General features: G+C 35.1%; 1 long non-coding RNA gene across 1 annotated transcript in view; it reads right to left on the bottom strand.

Annotated features, from left to right (window-relative positions):
- Window positions 1-24,172, bottom strand: part of LOC130705073 (uncharacterized) — a 264,956-nt gene extending 240,784 nt beyond the window's left edge. Inside the window, exons 1-2 of the long non-coding RNA XR_009005724.1 lie at window positions 24,134-24,172; window positions 8,270-8,377 (exon numbers count right to left, since the gene is read on the bottom strand). This is a non-coding gene — a long non-coding RNA (uncharacterized LOC130705073). The remainder of the gene's footprint in view (window positions 1-8,269; window positions 8,378-24,133) is intronic.
- Between the last annotated feature and the right edge of the window lie 210 nt (window positions 24,173-24,382).

Genomic DNA, 24,382 nt, shown 5'->3' with positions numbered 1-24,382 from the left:
TAAAGATTTTTGGTATGTATATGATAGAAATAAGGACAAATAAGGCAAAATAAGACAATAGTTGACCGGATTTCTGTACCTACCCAACGTTTAACCATTTTCATCACAAACTATGACTAACTTGGATTTCATATTTACTGATTGGCTATTAAAATCTCTACTTGTGAGATTCTACAAATCTACTGATTCAGTCACCTTAGGCAAGTTAGTCTCTATAGCTCTTACTTTTACTGTTCTCTAAGTGGAACAATAATAGGTCTGAACTAAAGTTAATCAGTTATCACAGTGTTACTGATATGAACTAAAGGCATTATCACAATGCCTCATATACATTAAACATTCATTTAAAGAGACTTACTGTTAATATTAATATCATTATCCCTGTTGTAATTATAAACTATGAATGGATAGTGCCATTTATCTATACCAAGCTCAGCTTTCAGACACACATAGCCCTCTGGACTCTGGGAACTGACTGAGATAGCATCCACTAAATAAACCAATCCCATATTTCAGTGTTCTCTTCAGCTTTTATTTCACTTGGTTTCCACTCCTCCTACTCCCTTCTGAGATATTTGTTCAATTCAGCATATACATTCCAACTAACCTGGATTTTAACTGCATGGCTTGCACTTTTGAGCTTCCCTTAGTGTTGACACAGCAATAATAACTTACATCCTGATGCTCTTGTACAGTGAAATTTTGCCCCATCCTATGCCATTCCAAATATTCTCTTAAGTCTTTGGCCTGTATGATTTGCCTTAGTTTTTCTATTGCTAATCAACCTCCTTTTACGTATCAATTCCATAAAGAATTTGGAATATCTCACCTTCTACTATCATTTTCATTTTCTTGTACCAATAAATCTGCCAGTCTCCGGTAGGTGTCTGAAATAGAATCCTGAGAAAAGCTCATCTGGATAAAGTTCAGGAAAGAAACCATACCCATCCTTACGTTTTTGTCTTTGATTGAGCCTATGATAAACAGAATGTGTGGGATTTTGTTGAAAACTAGTCCTTCAGATGTTCTACCAAAAAGGGTGTTCAATACGTAAATAAATGTGAGAAATGATGCATACTCTCCCTGTTCTGGATATATATTTTTAAAGTTTAATTAAGCTTTTCATCTTGTGATAACTGTAGATTCACAGACAATTAATTATAAGAAATAATACAGAGAGATTCTATGTACACTTTACCCAGTTTCCCCCAAGGGTAATGTCTTTAAAGACTACAGCATAATATCACAACCAGGATACTGAAATCTATTCAGTCAAGATACAGAATGTTTCTATCATCACAGGAGCCCTAATATTTCCCTTTTGAAACCACATTCATTTTCCTCCCAACCTTATCCTTCTTAACTCTGACAACCACTAATCTGTTCTCCATTTTTCTAATTTTATCATTTCAAGAATGTTATATGAATGGAATCATACCATATGAATCTTTTGAGATTGATAGAACAATTTTATCACTTAGTAATTCTCTGGATATTTATCCAAGTTTCTGAGCATAGCAATCGTCCATTTCCTTTTATTGCTGGGTCTTATTCTGCAAGATGGATGTAACAGTTTGTTTAACCATTCACCCACTAAAAGACATCTGGACTGATTGTAATTTTTTGCTATTACAAATAAACTGCTATAAACATTCATATACAGATTTTTGTTTGAACATAAGTCATAATTTCTCTGCAATAAATACCCAAAAGCGTTGTTGCTGGGTAGTTGCATACTTAGTTTCATAAGAAATTGCCAAATGTTTTGTGAGTGATTGTATCATTATACATTCTTACCAGCAATGTATAAATATTCCATTTCTCCACATCCTTGAAAGTATTTGCTGTTGTCACTATATTTTATTTTAAACATTCTGATAGGTGTGTAGATAATTCTCATTGTGGTTTTAACTTGCATTTCTCTAAAGGTTAATGATGCTGAATATTTTTTAATGTGATTATTTGCCATCTGTATATCCTCTCAGATGAAATGTCTCTCCAAGTCCTTTCCCATTTTCTAATTGGATAATTTGTTTTGTTACTACTGACTTGTGAGAATTCTTTATATAGTTCAGATACTAGTCCTTTATGGTCTATGTTGTTCACCAAGATTTTCTCTCATTCTGTAGCCAGTCTTTTAATTTTCTTAACACGGTCTCATAAAGAGTAAAACTTTTATATTTTGATAAAGTCTGATATATCACTTTCTCCTTTTATGGATCATGCTTTGGGTTTCAAGTCTAAGAACTCTATGCCAAACCATAGATGTCAAAGATTTTCTCTGATGTGTTATTCTAAAATTTGCATACTTTTACATTTAAGTCTGTCAACCATTTTGAGTTAGTTTTCATATTGCTTGTGAGACTGAGGTTTAGATGTATTCTTTCTGCACAACTTATAGTTACAGTAATGAATACTATGTGCTATTATCAGAGGAATAGATCCTCTGATAATAGATCTATTATCTAACATAGATCAAGGAACAAGACAGAGAACCCCAAAATAGAATCATACAAATATGCCCAACTGATTTTTTACAAAGGTTCAAGAACAGTTCAGTGAAGGAAAGTCTTTTCAATAAATGGTACTGCAGCAACTGCCCATGCTGCTGAGATTGTGACAGAGATTAAACCTGTTATATCAATTTGGGGAGAATTGCCATCTGTAGTATGTAGAGTCTTCCAATCTATGAACAAGGTATACCTCTTCATTTATTTATATCATCTTTGATTATGCTCAATAGTATTGTGTAGTTTTCATCATGTAAGTTCTGTAGATGCATTTTTTTACATTTATACCTCCAGTATTTCTTTATCTTCAGGATTTCTGCTGTCCTGAAACCTCATCTGTTTTTATCATGAGACTTTAACTTGACATGTGGTTTCTCAGGATTTCTTATACCTGAGATTTCTTGATGTGTTCCTTTCATTTATACCTCTGTCCCTAACTCACAACTATACAGGTCAAATATGATACCAGAAGGGCAACCTAATTTATTATAAATGACTGCTCTCACTATGCCATCCACTTCAGCTCCCCTTTTACTCCCAACATCCACTTTATTTTATTTTAATTAGTTCCAGCAGCAGATATAAAGAATGAATGAAAATTGAGAGATCAATTAGTTTGGCATTTCTGAGACTATATTTTAGTTTTTTAAAATACTGCTTGAAGAAAGTTCAATTCCTTTGTTAAATAAGGTGCAGAGTGGAATAAGCAAAAGTCCTAAAACATGTTTTTGTTTTTGGTTTTTTTTGCTTCAGTGGAATAAGCAAAAGTCCTAAAACATGTTTTTGTTTTTGGTTTTTTTTGCTTCAGTAGAGTAAGCAAAAGTCCTAAAACATGGTTTCATTGAGAAATAGAGAAATAGACAATCAGTAACTGGCTCACAATTTGTCAGGTTCTAAAAGCAGTAATAGAAGAATTCTGTTCATGGAAGTCAGATAAGATTTTCTGCCTGGTTCCAGAATAGAGTAAATGCTCTCTGTGAAGGCTAGCTTTGAGAAATGACAGAGATATTTAGTCCAGTGATTTATGTGTCCAGGACAGACTTAGGAAGGGATGGAAATAAAACTGAAAGTGAACTCCAGAATTTGGAGGATAAAAATAAAATGGGATGGGGGAAAGCTGCTATGTGTTATATGTCAGTACAGTATATACATAAAATGTAAACTGTTCAGCTTTTATGAATGCATTTTGTTAACTGAATTTGATCATGAGCCTTCACTATCAACTTATAATATACACCCTTCATTGTGGATATATTTTGTAGTTCCTACTCTTTATTAAGGTTTGTTTGTTGAAAATTTACTCGCCCCAAATTGAGATATCCCTGTAAGTGTTTGGAATAGTGAAAACAGGCCAGCTGTCAAGTAAAGAAGCAGATAATGAAAGGAGAATATATGTGACATATACACTGTATGTGGGAAGTAGAACTAAAAAGAACCTTAGACATTTGAATTTCTTTATTTTCATTGAGGGGCTGAAGCCTAGATGTAATGACAGAGTCAGATGCTCCCAGCTTCCAATATACTACTTCCAAATGAGCAAATCCATAATCTGCAAATGTCTGAATTTGTAGGCAGGATTTGTGAAATGTATCATGACTCTTCTCTACTCAAGGATGGTCTTGAAACTCAAGAAGAGAGATAATTTCAGAAGTGTGCCAAGATAAGATTAGGAGAGGAAGAGTGATAAGCCAGTAGGGCTTGGCCTCAGGTTTTGGCACAGATAGTAAAATTTGTCATGAGGGTTTTCAATGAACCACATTTATGTGAAAATTTAGCAATTGAAAATGGCTTGAATGACTTGCTGGGAAGAGAAACACATGTCAAAAAACAGGCTCGAATCACCAAGGGAGAAAGGGAGGACAAAAAGAAAAATCTCATCTGCAGAAAGAGTTTGCCATCTCCAAACAATTAGGCTCTTTTCCCAGGAACTTGTAACTGGGACTAAGTGGTTTCAGTCTCAATCTTCTGATCTCATGAACAGAGGAAATATAAATCTGGAAACTGTGGGCAAACATTTATGCTGCCTGGCAGGTCTTTTTAAATACTGGGTTGGCAAGCAGGGAAATCGAGCATTTAGTGGGAGAAAAATGACAAAGATGTTTAAGAAGAAGGAGGAGGAAGAGGAAGATAAGAAGGGAAGAAGAGAAAACGGGAGAGGGAGAGAAATAATTGTTGTCTAGCACTACTATACACAAGAAAGAATATATAGCTGTTAAGAATATAAGGTCAGAATTTAGAAAGAGCTTGATTCAAATCTCAGGTAACATCACTTACTTGTCTGTAGATCTTAAACAAGTTAAATAACGTTAAATATCACCAGTCATATTTCCCTAGCATTCAGAATAATAGGTCTACTACAAGTAGGGGCATATATCACGTGTAACTTTTACTGCATGTCTGACGCACAGTTAAGTGCTAAATAAATGTTAACAAAAATAAGACAAAACAAAAATGAAAGGCCAGAGTTGTGAGGGCTTAGACCTTCTTAAAGAAATAGAGGTGTGTGAGGGGAGGAGGGAGATAGTCAAGAGCCCTGAACATCATGAGAGGAAGAACTGCAAAAGAGAGATGGGGATATAATAGAGTAGAATATTAGCCTTTTCAGAGTTTTTCTAAGAATAACCCTTTAGGCTATTTCCGTAATAAGTTGCCTATAAATAAACTACTCTCTAGTTTTCTGAAAACATGACTATCCTCTTAAAATTGCTTAGCTTGACAGTTAGTAGAATAATTCCACTACAGTTTCACCTCTTTCTGTTCACAGTTCACCTAATACTCTGTCCCTACCACAATATTTAGTGATTTGGTCATTTTCTTCCCTAGTGTTCAAATGAATGAGAGAAAGCCTCAACTCAAATTTCATTTCCTACCTAATTGCTGAGTAAAATAGAAAAAAATAATGATGGTTTAGCACCACTATACACATGAGCAGTTGTGATGAGATTAGACTTAATTGCCCCATACATTCTTATTTCTCCATCTTTCACTGCCAACAATAGTTGAAGATTAAAACAGCAGAAAACTGCAGTAACAAAAATAACACCTAACATGGATGATAATAACTGAATTTGGGCTTATAGAAATTGCAGAGTCAACTCTGGTTAGGTAGCTAAGGTGTGTGTGTGTGTGTGTGTGTGTGTACATGCTTATATGTTTTCTAAGAGAAGTGACTTGGTTGTGAAAAAGATATGTTGCAGCAGAAATCACCTATTCAGCCACAGGAAAATATCTTTAGGTCACAACATGTAACAAACATTGAAAGGTGACCTCTTTAGAATAAGGAACTTACTGGCAATTATAGGATAGGGAGCAACCCCCCTTCTGTGTGACTCTTCCCAGATTCTGGGCTTCATAGAGTTTTGTTTTGGGAGAAAGTATTCAAAGATGCTCCTTCTCTGCATATGACTGACCTGAATTTCTCTTTCAGGTATATTGAAAGAATCAGTAGCAATATTCTAACTCATGGAGTATGTTGAAGCATATAACTTTAAGCTATAAAATAATTTTGTTAAATATAATTCTTGTCCAATGGCACATGGCATCTAGGAGGTACAATGAAGCCCAGAATGGATCAGTGTGATCAAGGAGTGAAAGAGTGTTTGGGATCTATTTTCTCCCCATAGCACAGCAACATATATCTCATATCATTGTTTCATCAGTCACATTGTCAGGATTTGCCTTTTTATTTAACCTCACATAAAAGTAGGTTTTGTTTATTACTATGACTCTAAAGACAGTTACCTAATCATTTTATCTTTATATTCTGAGTTTCCCACAGGATATGTGATGCATAATGACAGGAAATTACTAAAAGGTTTTGTAAATTAAAACAAAATCACTCAACTTTCAAAAATTGTTTTTGTTACTGGTTTCTCACGTTTGCAGTGTTGTGTATTTCCTTATTTCCTGACGCTAACTTCTGCATTAATTCTGATGCCCTCGTATCCCCTAGTCCCTGAGAGCTTGCCCCTTTATTGACCCATGTTGTTCCAAGAGCTCAGCTTTTATGTATGCATCATTTCATTCAGGACTGGTTCACACAGTGGGATGTCTCCTTTTGTTACCGTTCAGCATTATAAAATGTAACAGTAATTTCACTCCATTATATATGAGTGTCTAATAAGATGGTTTGCAAAATTCCTCTCAATTTAATTTTTACCATTTTATTTCAAAAACAGAAAATGTATTCATCAGACAAACCAAGGGACCGTATATTATTCTCAAGGACTCTTCCTCCATAGGACCTGAGTTCAAAACTTAACTCCACCACTCGTTAAGTTCTGTGATTTTAGGGGAAATCCTTATATTTCATGAATATTAGATGACACTGATTTTAAGTTGTGGCATTATATAGATTTCTATATAAGATACAGGGTTAGCAAGGAGGGTGGGAGGAGTTTGTATATATCATATGACTTTTTTTTATTATTTTGCATTTTTATTCTTAATTTATTTAAAGAGATCTTTTATGCTTATTTAGATTTGTATTACATGCCCTCTTGTACATAGACTTAAAGGAAATATAAGCAAAATAAATTTGTGATATATTTGTAATTGCTTCTTATTCAGAATCTGAATTTGGGGAATCACTTTTAGATTTAGAGAAGATGTATATTTTTTCCATATAATAGTGTCACCTATGCCATAAAGAGCATTGGGGATACAGCATTTCTTTAAAGTGTGATCCATTATTCTATCTGGAGCTGTCTTGCATATTGTTGCTGGTGCTGCCAAACAAAATGCAAGTTTTGACTTTGGAGTTTTCTTGATCATATGAGAGGGTGACCATAACAAATGCTGTTGGAGCCCTACACAATCTTTTTTACTGTGAAGTGTACTCATCCACCAGCTTTTGAGGGTGTTGACTGCTCACAACTCGCATCTATGCTGTTCTCCAAAAGATTAAACTCTGCTGACAGAGCTGACAGAGCCCTAGCGCAGAGATGTCCTGGGGGCACTCCATGTACAAGGACTTGCGGGTACACAGTATAACAGTTCCAGCTCCTTGACCCTGGGCAGGACAACCTCTTGATATTATTTATACTTCAGCATTCCCTGTGGATACAGACTAAGGCTAGTCTTGCCATGTAACCACATGCTAGTCTAGCTCCTTGCAGTATGCTATACAGCCTCTCTTATACCCCTAGTGGTTTCTCTTGAGGAAACTCTCTCAGTAAGTCACTTGTGTAAGAATTTCCATCTTTTAAGCTTATCATCTAGTTACCTGACCTAAATCAGTAACTTTAAGAACCTTAAGATTACAACCAGAACTTGTATTTCTTTCCTCACATAGAGAACTTGTGACTTGCTGATTGAAACTCGAATTGCTGCAGTTGTCCATTTATGGCCCCAGGCATAACAAACAGAGTTGAGCAAGTTAGAAGTAAAAATAACCTGACTGAACCCTGGCTTACTGCTATTAGAGGAAGCCATTGATTGTGAGAAACATTCTTACTTAGAAGATTTTTAAAATGTAAAATATTTGCATCTTAGAATTGAAGAAATATTATATTTAACCTTTTATGACTCAGTTTACTTATCTGTAATATAAAGACATTCATTACTCCTACCTCATATAATTGTTGTAAATATTGCATTAGTAAACATGTATAAAACACTCAGAAAAGTGTGTGGAACAGAGTAATCAATGTATGTGTCTTAGGAGTAGTAGTCATATTAGTACATGAAAAATTTACTGAAGAAGTTTGCTTTAAGATATATTTCTTATTCAGCATAGAATAAATTTTTTTTTAACTTACCCCAAATTCAAATATATTCATGGCCATTTCCTTTATTTCCTCTCTTACTGCACTTGAGGTTGTGACAGAATCATTTTCAATCAAGTAAAACTTGTTGACATCCTAGTCCTGGATAAAGGAAAGAAAATTGGACAGGAGTTATCTCTGATATACTAAATTTTTTTTTAACCCCTTGTTTCACAGATTAGAAATGTCAATGTTTCCAAGCAGATTCAGATGCATATTAGAATTTGAGAGGCATCACCCTCCCACCCCAAGAATTGTTCAGCAGAGCAGGCAGGTACCCAAATGGGAGCATTCTTGGAGAGTCCACTATCCTCTTTCTACCTAGGCCACAATTTCTCAGGCTTATTATAGTCACCTCTTCTTCCTTATTATAGGTGCAGGCAGAATTCCTGTTTTAAATTAGTATGCAAAAATCAATAGCCTTCATACACACAAAGAGTAACTAATTAAAAGATACAATGTTAGAGAAAACTGTATTAGATAAGCCCTATTTAAAATTGAGAAAAAGATTAAATACTGAAGAATAAACTTAAGGATTGTTCAAAACTTATAAGAAATAATTCAAACACTCCTGAGAGATACAAAAGTAGATTGAAACAAATGGAATAATATCTCTTAATTTTGGATAGGATGACAAAACATTATAAAGATGTCAGTTGTCCTTAATTTATAGATTGCATGCTTACTTGTATATAAAAATACAATTAAGCTTTTTTATAGAGTTAAGAAGTTTGTCCTAAAGTGCATACAGAAAGAAAACCATGCAAAAATAGCCTGAAAAACATGACAAAGGAACAACTAGAAAAGGTGACCAGCCCTACCAGAAATTAAAGCATACTATAAGACTTCTATGATTAAAACAGGGTGGTACTGGAGTACAAATAGAAAATAGACTAGTGGAATTGAATAGAAAGCCCAGAAATAGACTCAATTACCTAAAAATCTGATATACAAAAAAGGTGACATCTCAAATTACTGGGGCAAAGATAGACTTTTTAATAAATGGTTCCAGAACAGCCAGGTAGTCACTTGGAAAAAGATATAATTAGATGCATACCTTACACCATACACAAGTTTTGTTGTTGTTGTTGTTCTAAAAATTATATTTTTTAAACCTTTTTTATTTCACAAAGAAATTCTTTTTTTAAATTAATTTTTATTGGAGTATAGTTGCTTAACAATGCTGTGTTAGTTTCTGCTGTACAGCAAAGAGAATCAGCTATACATATACATATATCCCCTCTTTTTTGGATTTTCTTCCCATTTAGGTCACCACAGAGCACGGAGTAGAGTTCCCTGTGCTACACAGTAGGTTCTCATTAGTTATCTGTTTTATACATAGTAGTGTATATATGTCAACCCCCATCTCCCAGTTCATCCCAGCCCCCCTTACCCCCTGGTATCCATATGTTTGTCCTCTACGTCTGTGTCTCTATTTGTGCTTTGCAAATAAGTTCATCTGTATCATTTTTCTAGATTCCACATATAAGTCATATTATACGATATTTGTTTTTCTCTTTCTGACTTACTTCACTCTGTATGACAGTCTCTAGGTCCATCCACGTTGCTGCAAATGGCACAATTTCATTCCTTTTTATACCATACACAAGTTTTAACTCCAAATGGATTAGTGACCTAAATGTTGTTTTATTCCATAGCAATATATACTTAATTTGTCCTTGGGGAATAACATTTGATTTCTGCACTGGCAAATTATCACCTAGACATGATGATACCCAAAGATTGAATCCATTATAATTGTCTAAAAACTTGAAAAAATAAGTCAAAATAGGTTGTCTGCCTCTTAGCAATTTCTAAAGCTAGTTTTTAATATTTTTAAATGGGGTTAAGTATTCATGTTTAATGTATTTTTGGAGATGACAACACAGTAGTTTAAAAAAAACGACTTTTAGGGCTTCCCTGGTGGTGCAGTAGTTGAGAATCTGCCTGCCAATGCAGGGGACACGGGTTCGAGCCCTGGTCTGGGAAGATCCCACATGCCATGGAGCAACTAGGCCCGTGAGCCACAACTACTGAGCCTGCGCGTCTGGAGCCTGTGCTCTGCAACAAGAGAGGCCACGATAGTGAGAGGCCCGCACACAGCGATGAAGAGTGGCCCCCGCTTGCCACAACTAGAGAAAGCCCTCACACAGAAACGAAGACCCAACACAGCCATAAATAAATAAATAAATAAATAAATAAATAAATAAATAAATAAAACCAAAAAAAAACGATTTTTAGAAAAGTTAAAGCATAATACGAACATATGGCATTTTTGCTACTAAGATCATAAAATGATCAGAGCTCCCTATATGGAGTCTATAATCTTGAGTATAATTGGCTTGTAGGTCACATGTTTGCAGTGAATTCACTAAGGTTTCAAGACTAAAGAAGTCCAAGTAAAAAATGAGATCACAGAGGTCATTACGGGACAGAATATCTGAGCAGATGAAGAAGCACTGATGTTTCTCTCTGAGCTGTTTAAAATGACCCCCCAGTAATAGCCCACCAGATTTTGTCTCCTTTTTCTTCTTGTTAAATATTTGACCTTGACTTGGTTTCAACATATTTCCTTTCTCTCATGATGCACAGCATCCATACTCATCAATGCCAGTCAAAGAAAGAGAGTTGTGTATAATCTCTAAGTCTCTAAAAAAAACAATATACTTTTAGAACTTCACACCAATGAAAAAATAAATCCTAAATCCGATGGACAATTTAAAATTATTGATCATCATGTTTTTCTGAGAAACATAAACTTGAGTGTAACATTTAATGGATTAAAAATAAAATGTTCTAATGGGTTGGCCCAAGGACCTAGGTCCTATGTGTTGTACATAAGAGTGGAGTGAATCTATTGGTAGTCTATATGCACCAACCCAAGGTAGAAATTATTTTTTCTGGAATGTCGCTCGGTAAGGGAGATTGTGTAAAAGGTCTGGTTACCAATCTTGGGTAACAGGACTCATGCAAATCATAGAAGTGTGGCTCATATTCTCATGCAAATAAGGATGTTGATATGGAAATTGATACAGATATTTATAAGCAGATATATACTTAACACTGATATAAATTTAAGATAGACAGACATGGCTATAGGTGTAGATATACATATCTATTAACAGGATGACTTGGAGGACCTTTTTTTAAACAACTTTATTGGAGTATAATTGCTTTACAGTGTTGTATTAGTTTCTGCTGTATAACAAAGTGAATTAGCTATATGTATACATAAATCCCCATATCCCACCCATAGGTGGTCACAAAGCACTGAGCTGATCTCCATGTGCTATGCAGCTGCTTCCCACTAGCTATCTATTTTACATTTGGTAGTGTATATATGTCAATGCCACTCTCTCACTTCATCCTAGCTTACCCTTCCCTCTCCCCATGTCCTCAAATCTATTCTCTACATCTGCATCTTTATTCCTGTCCTGCCCCTAGGTTCTTCAGAACCATTCTTTTTTTTATAGACTCCATATGTATGTGTTAGCATACGGTTTTTGTTTTTCTCTTTCTGGCTTACTTCACTCTGTATGACAGACTCTAGGTCCATCCACCTCACTACAAATAACTCAATTTTGTTTTTCTTTTATGGCCGAGTAATAATCTGTTGTATATATGTGCCATATCTTCTTAATCCATTCATCTCTCAATGGGCACTTAGGTTGCTTCCATGTCCTGCCTATTGTAAGTAGTGCGACAATGAACATTGTGGTACGTGACTCTTTTTGAATTATGGTTTTCTCAGGGTATATGCCCAGTAGTGGGATTGCTGGGTCATATGGTAGTTCAATTTTCAGTTTTTTAAGGAAACTCAATACTGTTCTCCATAGTGGCTGTATCAATTTACATTCCCACCAACAGTGGAAGAGGGTTCCCTTTTCTCCACACCCTCTTCAGCATTTACTGTTTGTAGATTTTTTGATGATGGCCATTCTGACTGGTGTGAGGTGATACCTCATTGTAGTTTTGCATTTCTCTAATGATTAGTGATGTTGAGCATCCTTCCATGTGTTTGTTGGCAATCTGTATATCTTCTTTGGAGAAATGTCAATTTAGGTCTTCTGCCCATTTTTGGATTGGGTTGTTTGTTTTTCTGGTATTGAGCTGCATGAGGTGCTTGGATATTTTGGAGATTAATCCTTTGTCAGCTGCTTCATTGGCAAATACTTTCTCCCATTCTGAGCGTTGTATTTTCGTCTTGTTTATGGTTCCCTTTGCTGTGCAAAAGCTTTTAAGTTTCATTAGGTCCCATTTGTTTATTTTTGTTTGTATTTCCATTTCTCTAGGAGGTGGGTCAAAAAGGATCTTGCTGTGATTTATGTCATAGAGTGTTCTACCTATGTTTTCCTCTAAGAGTTTTATAGCGTCTGGCCTCACATTTAGGTATTTAATCCATTTTGAGTATATCTTTGTTTATGGTGTCAGGGAGTGTTCTAATTTCATTGTTACATGTAGCGGTACAGTTTTCCCAGCACCATTTATTGAAGAGGCTGTCTTTTCTCCATTGTATACTCTTGTCTCCTTTATCAAAGATAAGGTGACCATAAGTGCGTGGGTTTATCTCTGGGCTTTGTCTGAGCTTTCTATCCTGTTCCATTGATCTATATTTCTGTTCTGTGACAGTACCATACTCTCTTGATTACTGTAGCTTTGTAGTATAGTCTGAAGTGCGGGAGCCTGATTCTTCCAGCTCCGTTTTTCTTTCTCAAGATTGCTTTGGCTATTCAGGATCTTTTGTGTTTCCATAAAAATTCTGACATTTTTTGTTCTAGTTCTGTGAAAAATGCCATTGGTAGTTTGATAGGGATTGCATCGAATCTGTAGATTGCTTTGGGTGGTATAGTTATTTGCACAATGTTGATTCTTCCAATCCAAGAACATGGTATATCTCTCAATCTGTTTGTATCATCTTTAATTTCTTTCATCAGTGTCTTATAATTTTCTGCATACAGGTCTTTTGTCTCCTTAGGTAGGTTTATGCCTAGGTATTTTGTTGTTGTTGTTGCAATGGTAAATGAGAGTGTTTCCTTAATTTCTCTTTCAGATTTTTCATCATTTTGTATAGTAAGGCAAGAGATTTCTGTGCATTTATTTTGTATCCTACTTTACCAAATTCATTGATTAGCTCTAGGAGTTTTCTGGTAGCATCTTTAGGATTCTCTATGTATAGTATCATGTCATCTGCAAACAGTGACAGCTTTACTTCTTCTTTACTGATTTGGATTCTTTTTTATTTCATGCCCTTCTCTGATTGCTCTGGCTAAAATTTCCAAAACTATGTTGAATAAGAGTTGTGAGAGTGGACAACCTTGTCTTGTTCCTGATCTTAGTGGAAATGGTTTCAGTTTTTCACCATTGAGGACAAAGTTGCCTGTGGGTTTGTCATATATGGCCTTTATTATGTTGAGGAAAGTTCCCTCTATGCCTACTTTCTGCAGGGCTTTTATCATAAATGGGTGTTGAATTTTGTCGAAAGCTTTCTCTGCATCTATTGAGATGATCATATGGTTTTTCTCCTTCAATTTGTTAATATGGTGCATCACATTGCTTGATTTGCATATATTGAAGAATCCTTGCATTCCTGGAATAAACCCCACTTGATCATGGTGTATGATCCTTTTAATGTGCTGTTGGATTCTGTTTGCTAGTATTTTGTTGAGGATTTTTGCATCTATGTTCATCAGTGATATTGGCCTCTAGTTTTCTTTCTTTGTGACATCTTTGTCTGGTTTTGGTATCAGGGTGATGGTGGCCTCGTAGAATGAGTTGGGGAGTGTTCCTCCCTCTGCAATATTTTGGAAGAGTTTGAGAAGGATAGGTGTTAGCTCTTCTCTAAATGTTTGATAGAATTCGCCTGTGAAGCCATCTGGTCCTGGGCTTTTGTTTGTTGGAAGATTTTTAATGACCATTTCAATTTCAGTGCTTGTGGTTGGTCTGTTTATATTTTCTATTTCTTCCTGGTTCAGTCTGGGAAGGTTGTGCTTTTCTAAGAATTTGTACATTTCTTCCAGGTTGCCCATTTTATTGGCATACAGTTGCTTGTAGTAATCTCTCATGATCCTTTGTATTTCTGCAGTGTCAGTTGTTACTTCTCCTTTTTCATTACTAATTCTGTTTATTTGGGTCTTCCCCCTTTTTTCTTGAGGAGTTTGGCTAATGGTTTATCCATTTTCTTTATCTTCTCAAAGAACCAGCTTTTAGTTTTATTGATCTTTGCTGCCATTTCCTTCATTTCTTTTTCATTTATTTCTGATCTGATCTTTATGATTTCTTTCCTTCTGTGAACTGTGGTGGTTTTTTGTTCTTCTTTCTCTAATTGCTTTAGGTGTAAGGTTAGGTTGTTTATTTGAGATGTTTCTTGTTTCTTGAGGTAGGATTGTATTGCTATAAACTTCCCTCTTAGAACTCCTTTTGCTGCATCCTGTAGGTTTTTGGTCGTCGTGTTTTCATTGTCATTTGTTTATAGGTATTTTTTGACTTCCTCTTTGATTTCTTCAGTGATCCATTGGTTAATTAGTAGCATATTGTTTAGCCTCTGTGTGTTTGTATTTCTTACAGTTTTTTTCCCTGTAATTCATATCTAGTCTCATAGCATTGTGGTCAGAAAAGATACATGATAAGATTTCAATTTTCTTAAATTTACTAAGGCTTGATTTGTGACCCAAGATATGATCTATCCTGGAGAATATTCCATGAGCACTTGAGAAGTGTATTCTGTTGTTTTTGGAAGGAATGTTCTATAAATATCAATTAAGTCCATCTTGTTTAATGTGTCATTTAAAGCTTGTGCTTCCTTATTTATTTTCATTTTGGTTGATCTGTCTATTGGTGAAAGTGGTGTGTTAAAGTCCTCTACTATTATTGTGTTACTGTCTATTTTCCCTTTTATGGTTGTTAGCATTTGCCTTAGTATTGTGCTCCTATGTTGGGTGCATAGATATTTACAATTTTTATATTTTCTTATTGGACTGATCCCTTGATCATTACGTAGTGTCCTTCTTTGTCTCTTGTAATAGTCTTTATTTTAAAGTTTATTTTGTCTGATATGAAAATTGCTACACCAGCTTTCTTTTGATTTCCATTTGCATGGAATATCTTCTTCCATCCCCTCACCTTCAGTCTGTATGTGTCCCTTGGTCTCAAGTGGGTCTCTTGTAGACAGTATATATATGGGTCTTATTTATGTATCCATTCAGCCAGTCTGTGTCTTTTGGTGGGAGCATTTAATCCATTTACATTTAAGGTAATTATCCATATGTATGTTCCTATTCCCATTTTCTTAAATGTTTTGGGTTTGTTATTGTAGGTGTTTTCCTTCTCTTGTGTTTCTTGCCTAGAGAAGTTCCTTTAGCATTTGTTGTAAAGCTGGTTTGGTGGTGCTGAACTCTCTCAGCTTTTGCTTGTCTGTAAAGGTTTTAATTTCTCTGTCAAATCTGAATGAGATCCTTGCTGGGTAGAGTAATCTTGGTTGTAGGTTTTTCCCTTTCATCACTTTAAATATGTCCTGCCACTCCCTTCTGGCTTCCGGAGTTTCTGCTGAAATATCAGCTGTTAACCTTATGGGGATTCCCTTGTATGTTATTTGCTGCTTTTCCCTTGTTGCTTTTAATATTTTTTCTTTGCATTTAGTTTTTGACAGTTTGATTAGTATGTGTCTTGGAGTGTTTCTCCTTGGATTTATCCTGTATGGGACTCACTGCACTTCCTGAACTTGATTGACCATTTCCTTTCCCATATTAGGGAAGTTTTCAACTATAATCTCTTCAAATATTTTCTCAGTCCCTTTCTTTTTCTCTTCTTCTTCTGGGACCCCTATAATTCAAATGTTAATGCATTTAATGTTGTCCCAGAGGTCTCTGAGACTGTCCTGAATTCTTTTCATTGTTTTTTCTTTATTCTGCTCTGTGGTAGTTATTTCCACTATTTTATCTTCTAGGTTACTTATTCGTTCTTCTGCCTCAGTTATTCTGCTATTGATTCCTTCTAGAGAATTTTTAATTTCATTTATTGTGTTGTTTATCATTGTTTGTTTGCTCTTTAGTTCTTCTAGGTCCTTGTTAAACGCTTCTTGTATTTTCTCCATTCTATTTCCAAGACTTTGGATCATCTTTACTATCATTACTCTGAATTCTTTTTCAGGTAGACTGCCTATTTCCTCTTCATTTGTTTAGTCTGGTGGGTTTTTACCTTGCTCCTTCATTGCCTTTGTATTTCTCTGTCTTCTCATTTTGCTTATCTTACTGTGTTTGGGGTCTCCTTTCTGCAGGCTGCAGGTTCGTAGTTCCCATTGTTTTTGGTGTCTGCCTCCAGTGGGTAAGGTTGGTTCAGTGAGTTGTGGAGGCTTGCTGGTGGAGGGGACTGGTGCCTGTGTTCTGGTGGATGAGGCTGGATCTTTTCTTTCTGGTGGGCAGGACCGCATCCAGTGGTGTGTTTTGGGGTGTCTGTGAATTTATTATGATTTTAGGCAGCCTCTCTGCAAATGGGTGGGCTTGTGTTCCTGTCTTACTAGTTGTTTGGCACGGGGTGTCCAGCACTGGAGCTTGCTGGTCATTGAGTGGAGCTGGGTCTTAGTGTTGAGACGGAGATCTCTGGGAGAGCTCTCACTGATTGATATTACATGGGGCTGGGAGGTCTCTGGTGGTCCAAAGTCCTGAACTCGGCTCTCCCACCTCAGAGGCTCAGCCCTGACACTTGGCCAGACCACTGAGACCCTGTCAACCACATTGCACCTGGCCAGAGAACCAAGACACTGTCAGCCACATGGCATTTCCTCACAAACTAGAAGGGAAGATCCTTGAGGACAGGGAATATCCTTGTTTCTCTAGTGCCTATTACAATGCCTGGTCCATCACAGAAACTCAATGTGTAATCGGGAAGAACAAATTTGACTCCATACTGTATCTGTTTCTTTTACTTACCCTTTGTATTCACTTGCTTTTGCTTAGTCATACTAGTTTAACCAGGCATGAAACCAAGCAGGACCCTGTGGGGCCCTCCCAAGTTGGAGAACTTCTTTCACTTGAGACTTCATGATAATCACAAAAATATTTTTTGAGAAAGACTAGAAAGTGAGCAAACAAGGAGGAATTACTCGGCAGCACATTAAACCCAGAGTAGCATTCACTGTGGGCAATTCATGGAAATGAGATCAGATGCTTATTTATCCTATCATTTGCCATTTTCTGGGAAAGTGAACTGGACTCTAGCAACACTTAACATTGGATTACAGAAACTAGCCTCTGGCTGTGCATAGTGGGACTTAGAATTGTATGAACAAGGAAGTGCCCTCCCTCCCCTCTGATTCATCATATCCTGGGAATTCAATCATTGTATAAACCAGATCTAATCCACCTTTCAGTGTCCAAGGCTGAGGAGGAGCCAGCCCCTCCCTGGTGTGATTAGAGGGCTAGGGACAAAGCCTAACTGTTGCCACTCTTGACCTCCAGCTGAAAGCCGATCTTAGCCCTCTACTGGGATTGGGGATTGACGGCCTAGGCATCCAACTATAACTAATGTCCATTGAAATCTGCAGAAGGCCAGTTCCTAAGATGGGAGTCCAGTCTGTGGGGTATCAGTTTTAGACAAGTTAACACTGACTGCTCACTGTATCATATGCCTGTTAATAAAAATATGTATAATAAATTAGGGAACTGATATAATATGGTTTCTAATATCAACTTCTTATGGACCTAACCTAGGATCCAGTGACATCATTTTGTTGTCTGGACTGACATTGCTCCTCTTCTGCTGAGTTCAGGTAAGAGTCCCAACTGTAGAATAATTATGTCCCATCTTTGGGTTTCTGTACAATTTGCAGATAGTTCTTAATATATTCACTAGCAAATTCTATGTGTTTAGTATAGTGGTTTGCTTTATTTTGATTTTTGGAGAATGACAGTTTTTCATTATAACTGAAACTAATATTTTCATTTAGTCCCCAGGATGCTATTCTAGAATAATGTTAATTTTTATGCTACTTTTGTGCTTATATGGAAGTGCTTTATAATTGATGGTATTGGACTGGATGTCAATGATTACTTGAAACCTTTGGCTAAATAATCATAGTGGGTCATACTATTTTGAGGTATTAAATCATAGCCTTCTAGGACAGTCTGAATAATTTATACATTTAAAAGGAAACAAACTAAGCAATTACCTTCAAAATATATTTTTATAATTTCATATTAGCACTCTTCATTTAATAATTATAGAGAAAAATGTTATTAAGGCAAGTGAAATTATTTTAATATTAAAAGCTACTCTAATATTTCAGTCCCTTTAAAAGATGTCTCAATCTACCTTCTTATCAAATTAGAGAGTAGAATTATCATGTTTGTTCTACTTCCATCAGAAAGTCAAATTTAAATGTCATCAGTCTCTAACAATTTAACTACCAAAACAGCTAGGTGAATTAGTAATAATTTTCTGCTTGAAGTTTGAAGTCACAGATTATAGCATCCCCTACCCCGAAGTGTGATGCTAGAATCCTGACTTCTGTGTGCATTTTCACAGAATATTCAATAATCTTACTGCATTAGACATTAAGAAAACCATCAATACAAGTCTCCAGGAATTATCTGGATCTTTGGAATCCAATGAGACTAACTGCTGGTCTAGTAAGCTTTTGTCTCTCCAGGTAAAATTCTTAGAAGCACACATGGGAATGGGTGAGAGAGACTACAAGAAATAATTTTTTTATCAGAGAGTTTGACACAATACCCTCACTTTGTTAAAAAGGGAAAGTACCAAAGGATTATTTCAATTACATGAACGGTCAGGGGCAAGGATGCAACAGTGGACTATACTCACACCGAAAGAGTTAAAAAGTTGACTGGCACATATTTAGATGATTTTTTTTTTCTTCCATGAAACTGCAAGGAAATCTGCTCCCTCTTTGAAAATTTCCAAAGGAGAATCATTCCACTGTTTTAAAATGTTAACAGTGAATTCAAAACAGAGGTGCTATTTTCAAATAAGACAAACTAGACCAATCTCTTCCTGAACCAGACACCTTTAAAAAATTTTTATTGGAGGGAAGAAATTAATATACTTCTACAGCTATGCTATGCATTTTAGACATATTCTGTCATTTAGTTGCTACAGGGAAATCTGTGAGGTAGCCCCCCCAAATAACACCTGAGGCTCTGGAAGGTTAAGCAGTTTAACCAAAGTCACACAGCAAGTAAGTACCAAATCTAGATTTGAACTGCAACCTGTTCTTTATGTTTTACCCTTAGAGTTAGACCTAAAAGTTTTCAGCAGTAAACTGTTGTCTTTATTAAAGTAAAATGTCTTCTTTTTTTTTTTTTAATAATCACCAACAAATATCACTGTTCTTGGCATTAAATAAAATTGTGCAAATTTAAATTGAATTACTTTTGCTACTGCTTCTTCCTCTTTTCCTTTCCCTTCTTTTTTCTTAGTCTTCATCTTTCCTGAATCCATACACCGTAGTTTGAGTGTTTTTCCCCAGAGCAGACCTTGTACTTTTAGTTATGTGAACCCTTAGGAGGTTCAGACAATAATACCTCTCATAAGGGGAGTATTTTCTCCAGGTGAGTATTTAAACAGACTTCAATCTACACCACTCTAATAGCTCACAACTGTACTTCAAGCTGGGCCAAATGTTTTCATATTTTATGGCTTCACCATTATTTTCTGAATGTGTACATACCATAGAAGTTACGAATGGGAAAATAATAAATAGAAAATACGCTAATTCATAGCGCCTCTCCTAATTCTGTGAATTGATTCAGAAAACATTACAATGCATTGCACTATATAACGTGTAATTTATAAAACCTACCATATAAAATACCAAGTACATAGATGACTTTTTATTTGTTTATTTTTTTAAATTTTTTCCTTTTTATTTTAATGTGTTATATTTTCTAAAGGAAACTCTTCAGCAGGTTTTTGAAAGAGGGTAGAATAAGGAATGCATTTCTGGTGATTAAAGACTGGCCTTGTCTAAGCGAGGCATTTTTAGTCAGAGAAAATGATGTGACCCAGAAAACAATGAAAAACAGATTTGTCATGTCACCTTTTATGCCCCAGTGCAAAGAATGTGGCTTTTGGAATTGTGACCTTGAGAAACTTAATCAAAATATCATTTTTCTCATTTATCAAATGGGGATAATTAAGATGTGCAAGTTTATTCTGAAAAATGAAGTAAACTACATTTTAAAAGTCTTTTGAACTGTATCTGGCACATAGTGGATATTTATTACATTTTAGCCCCTCTTTCTGCCACTCATTTTGGGGTCATAGTTAAATACAGCTAGAACCTAAATAGTTACAAAACTGTTTTGAAAACCATTTATTGTGTTAAAACTCCAATATATAACACAGAGTAAACATGTTTCCCAATATCAAGAATATCTGAAAATTGCATTCAAGCTAAGTATAATTTATGGCCTTTAATTTTTGGTTCTCCAATTTCATTTTTATTGTCAACTGAAATTATAATTTAAAATTTTAATATTATATTTCCTCAAAACAAAGTTTAAGGACAAACACCCATGCTAAAAGCTTAATGTTTAGCTGTGACATCTATTATTGCTCTACTATGAACTATGATTCTAAACCAGAACTTTAGTTTGATGTTAGCTGCTACTCTCCTTCTCTGGAATTTTCAGATCACAATATCAGGTATCTATGAAGTCTGACCGTATTTAGTATCTAAATTGTAGATCACAGAGTAATGCTCATCATGACTTGCTAGTTCCACATGGATAGATTCTGACTTACACAATGCCAATTCCCTACAACATCCAGGCAATTTTGATATGGAGCATCTGAACTAGATATCAGGATTATCATGAGAAAGGATATCTCCTAATAAATGCCCTGAAAGCTTGTGGCTCTTTTCTAATTATGATCTAACTCTCTAAGTTCTTTTTCTCTTACTGAGATATAATTGATATATAACACTGTGTAAGTTTATGATGTACAACATGTTGATTTGGACATTTATATATTGCAATGTGTTACCACCACAGCTTTAGCTAACATCTTCATCACATCACATAATAAATAATGTGATTGGATTCTCTAAGTGTGGGATGGGGATTATTAGCTGGTAGACATCACCAGAGGGTGACTAGATAGGGACTTGGACATTTTGTTGAGAACCCCTAAATGTGATTTCTCTTGGTCAGTCTCCCCACAGAGAAATTCACTAGTCTCCTGTGCCGGCAGGAGGAAGGAGGGCATAAATCTGGTAGCCAGAACTGGAGAGCCCAGGCAAGGAAGAGCTTTGGGTATCTCATTCTTGTTGCCTTTCAATGAATTTTCCTGTTCCCAATGTGGTTCTCTCACCCTCAAGCACAGCTCAACTCAGTATCCCTTCGCAATTGAGTATACTGTTAAAAAGAAGAGATGGAATTCTGACTTTTAAAATATTCACCAATACTTGGACAAGCAACTCAATTATGTTCATTTCATATGTCAAATGCATGATTAACAACGTCAATTCTGGAACCGTATAGATCAGTGTTTAAGCCTGAGTTTATCTAAATGTTAGCCATGTATACAAAAGAAATTATAATACAGTCTAATTAATAAACACTTGATGAAAATTTTTATGAGGATAAAATGAAATAATGTTTTTGAACAGTAGAGGACACATGTACTTAGTATTTGCTTCCATTGTTATTACCACTCACACAACAGACAATTCAGACTTTTTTTCACATTATATTCTTCAGATTATATAGAACCCTATGGCAATGTTTTATTCTGGGCATAAACATTTGTACAACTTGTTGAAAGGGGGAGGTAGGAGTCAGTATGTGCACTTCCACAGTTATGGATAGTTCAAGATAATGATTCATTGTAGTTACTGCTAGTGAACTATGGTTAAAGCAATACTTTGTAATGATTTTAAGTCTATATTTTATCATTTTGAAACAGAACATAATGTATAGCTTAGAATCATTCATTATTTTCTACTCAGATACCTAGAGGTTACACTTTCATAATTATTTAGTAAAGGACATGTCATTTTTGTTTTTTCTACAGCTGTTTATTTTATTCTTGTGCTTTTTTCTCCCCATGAAATATACTTGGGTCTTCTATTATAGATAATTTTAATGCTTTATCTAATGCCTTTTCCAGAAAATTGAAACAAAGAGGGGCATTAAATTTTTTAAAAATCCAGGTAACTAATAGATTTTGTATTAATACTGGGGACATGATTTGCATCATTAATTTTTCTCTATTTTATCTCTTCTTTTTAATAATATACTCGGGAAGAAGGAAAGAAAAATCTGGGATGTGTGATATGTGCATGCATTTATTTCCACAGATATACACATTAGAAAAGCAGATCTTTAAATTATGTATTTTTAAAAATCTATATGATTTATACTTTTAATACTTTTTGAACATTATGTTTTTCCAATGGAAATTTTTAGGAGTGCAACATGAGCAAATTTACTAAAAATTAACAAAGAAGTTTTGTGAAGATTTTATATGGATATTTCTGTCTTTAGAACATTGACATTTAACCTGTCATTATTTATTGAGAGCTAGATAAATTATTTCATCAATGGAACTGTATGCCTGACAGTATAAGAGACTTATGCTATCATGATAAAAATAGATATATTTCATATATGATTTTATTGTAGCATCTGTCTTTATACAATAGTTGGGTGTATGAAGATATAGTAGGATAATTTGAAGAGATATGTGTAAATATACAAATGTTGAAACATATATTGATCAGAATCAATTTAGATAGCTTACTGAAGGAAAAAATAAGATGATTTTTAAATGACCTTAGCTTTAAAAATTCTATATTCCATAAGAATAGATGTATTTTATAACTTGTTTCACAATGCATCGTAAAACATAATAGCGCTTTTCAGAGCAAATACAAATATAAATGAGAATATAATAATAAGAATAGAGTTGGAGGGGGTAGTGGTGTCTGAGGATGGCTGCAGCAGAAAGGGGTTGATTAGAATAGTGCTGTGTAGCTAAAATAAGTTTTTAAAGATTAAGGTGTTGAAACAAAAAAGATCAGAACACTCAGTGGGTGCCATGATATTCATTGTTCATGATTATTTTTATTATTTTATGTGTGACGACATTCTAGCTCTAAATCTGACTTATATGTAGGTTCTAGATCATTTGAACCCAGCAAAGGCAAAAGCGAAATTATAAAAGCAGAGTGAAGATTAAAAAAGGACAAGACTCGGAATTGAAATAACAGAGGAAAAGAGTCAACTGCTTTTAGCCCAATCAAAGTCTGCTCTGTGAAACACAGAACAGTTCTAGTGAAGACTTTGATTATTTTTTCAGTACCTTTTTAAGTTAAATAGATTAAAGCCTTGACATTCCTAAAAGGAGACACAGAGTGAACACTCGTCCTGCTCTCTCCTAGCCACATGTCTTGGATGAACCACTTTGCCTACTTTGCCAAGCTCAAGTTTCTGAAAGAGACTCCATGACATTTTAAAGCAGTTTAGGCTCTAGCTATTGAGAATTCAATTATTCTATTCTTTTCTTTCATTATGTTAACATTTCTCCTTTACATGATCAGCACCATCTATCAAGAAATACAATGAGAAACACATTCTGAAACTCTGATGGAACTAATACAGAACCATAACCATGGAGAAGAAAGTTCCAGCTAAAAAAGTTTTTCCTCCAGTAATGAAATTCCAAATATATTTTTTAGACCTCTAATTTTCACCTTCTTGAAAATATGTTTGTTCTCAGAAGAAGATATTTCTATTAAATCATTCCAAAGTTCAGTGAAAATAACTGCTTGATACTTCAATTAACAGTAATCACCAGTCATCCATAAGGAATAAAGTCATCAACATAAAGAAGTACAGTTACCTTGGGGAATTCATAGGCAACTGCAGACATCCTCTCTGTTGACTGTCTCTCATGTCATTCCTGCAGAATAAATTTGAATTTGGGTGAGGACGAAGTATTTAGGGAGGTCATAAGTGTAGAAGGCCTCAATGATCAACTCATTACAGTCAAGTTTTCTATTTCTGGAATACATTTATTTCTAATTAAAAGCTAACAAACACACAGGAAAAGACATATATAATATATATAATATAGTTTATTATATATGTC

The sequence above is a fragment of the Balaenoptera acutorostrata genome, chromosome 16 (genome assembly GCF_949987535.1).
Source record: "Balaenoptera acutorostrata chromosome 16, mBalAcu1.1, whole genome shotgun sequence".
NCBI lineage: Eukaryota > Metazoa > Chordata > Mammalia > Artiodactyla > Balaenopteridae > Balaenoptera > Balaenoptera acutorostrata.
The sequence above is the reverse complement of the archived record's forward strand: the minus strand, read 5'-3'. Positions and strand labels throughout refer to the sequence as shown.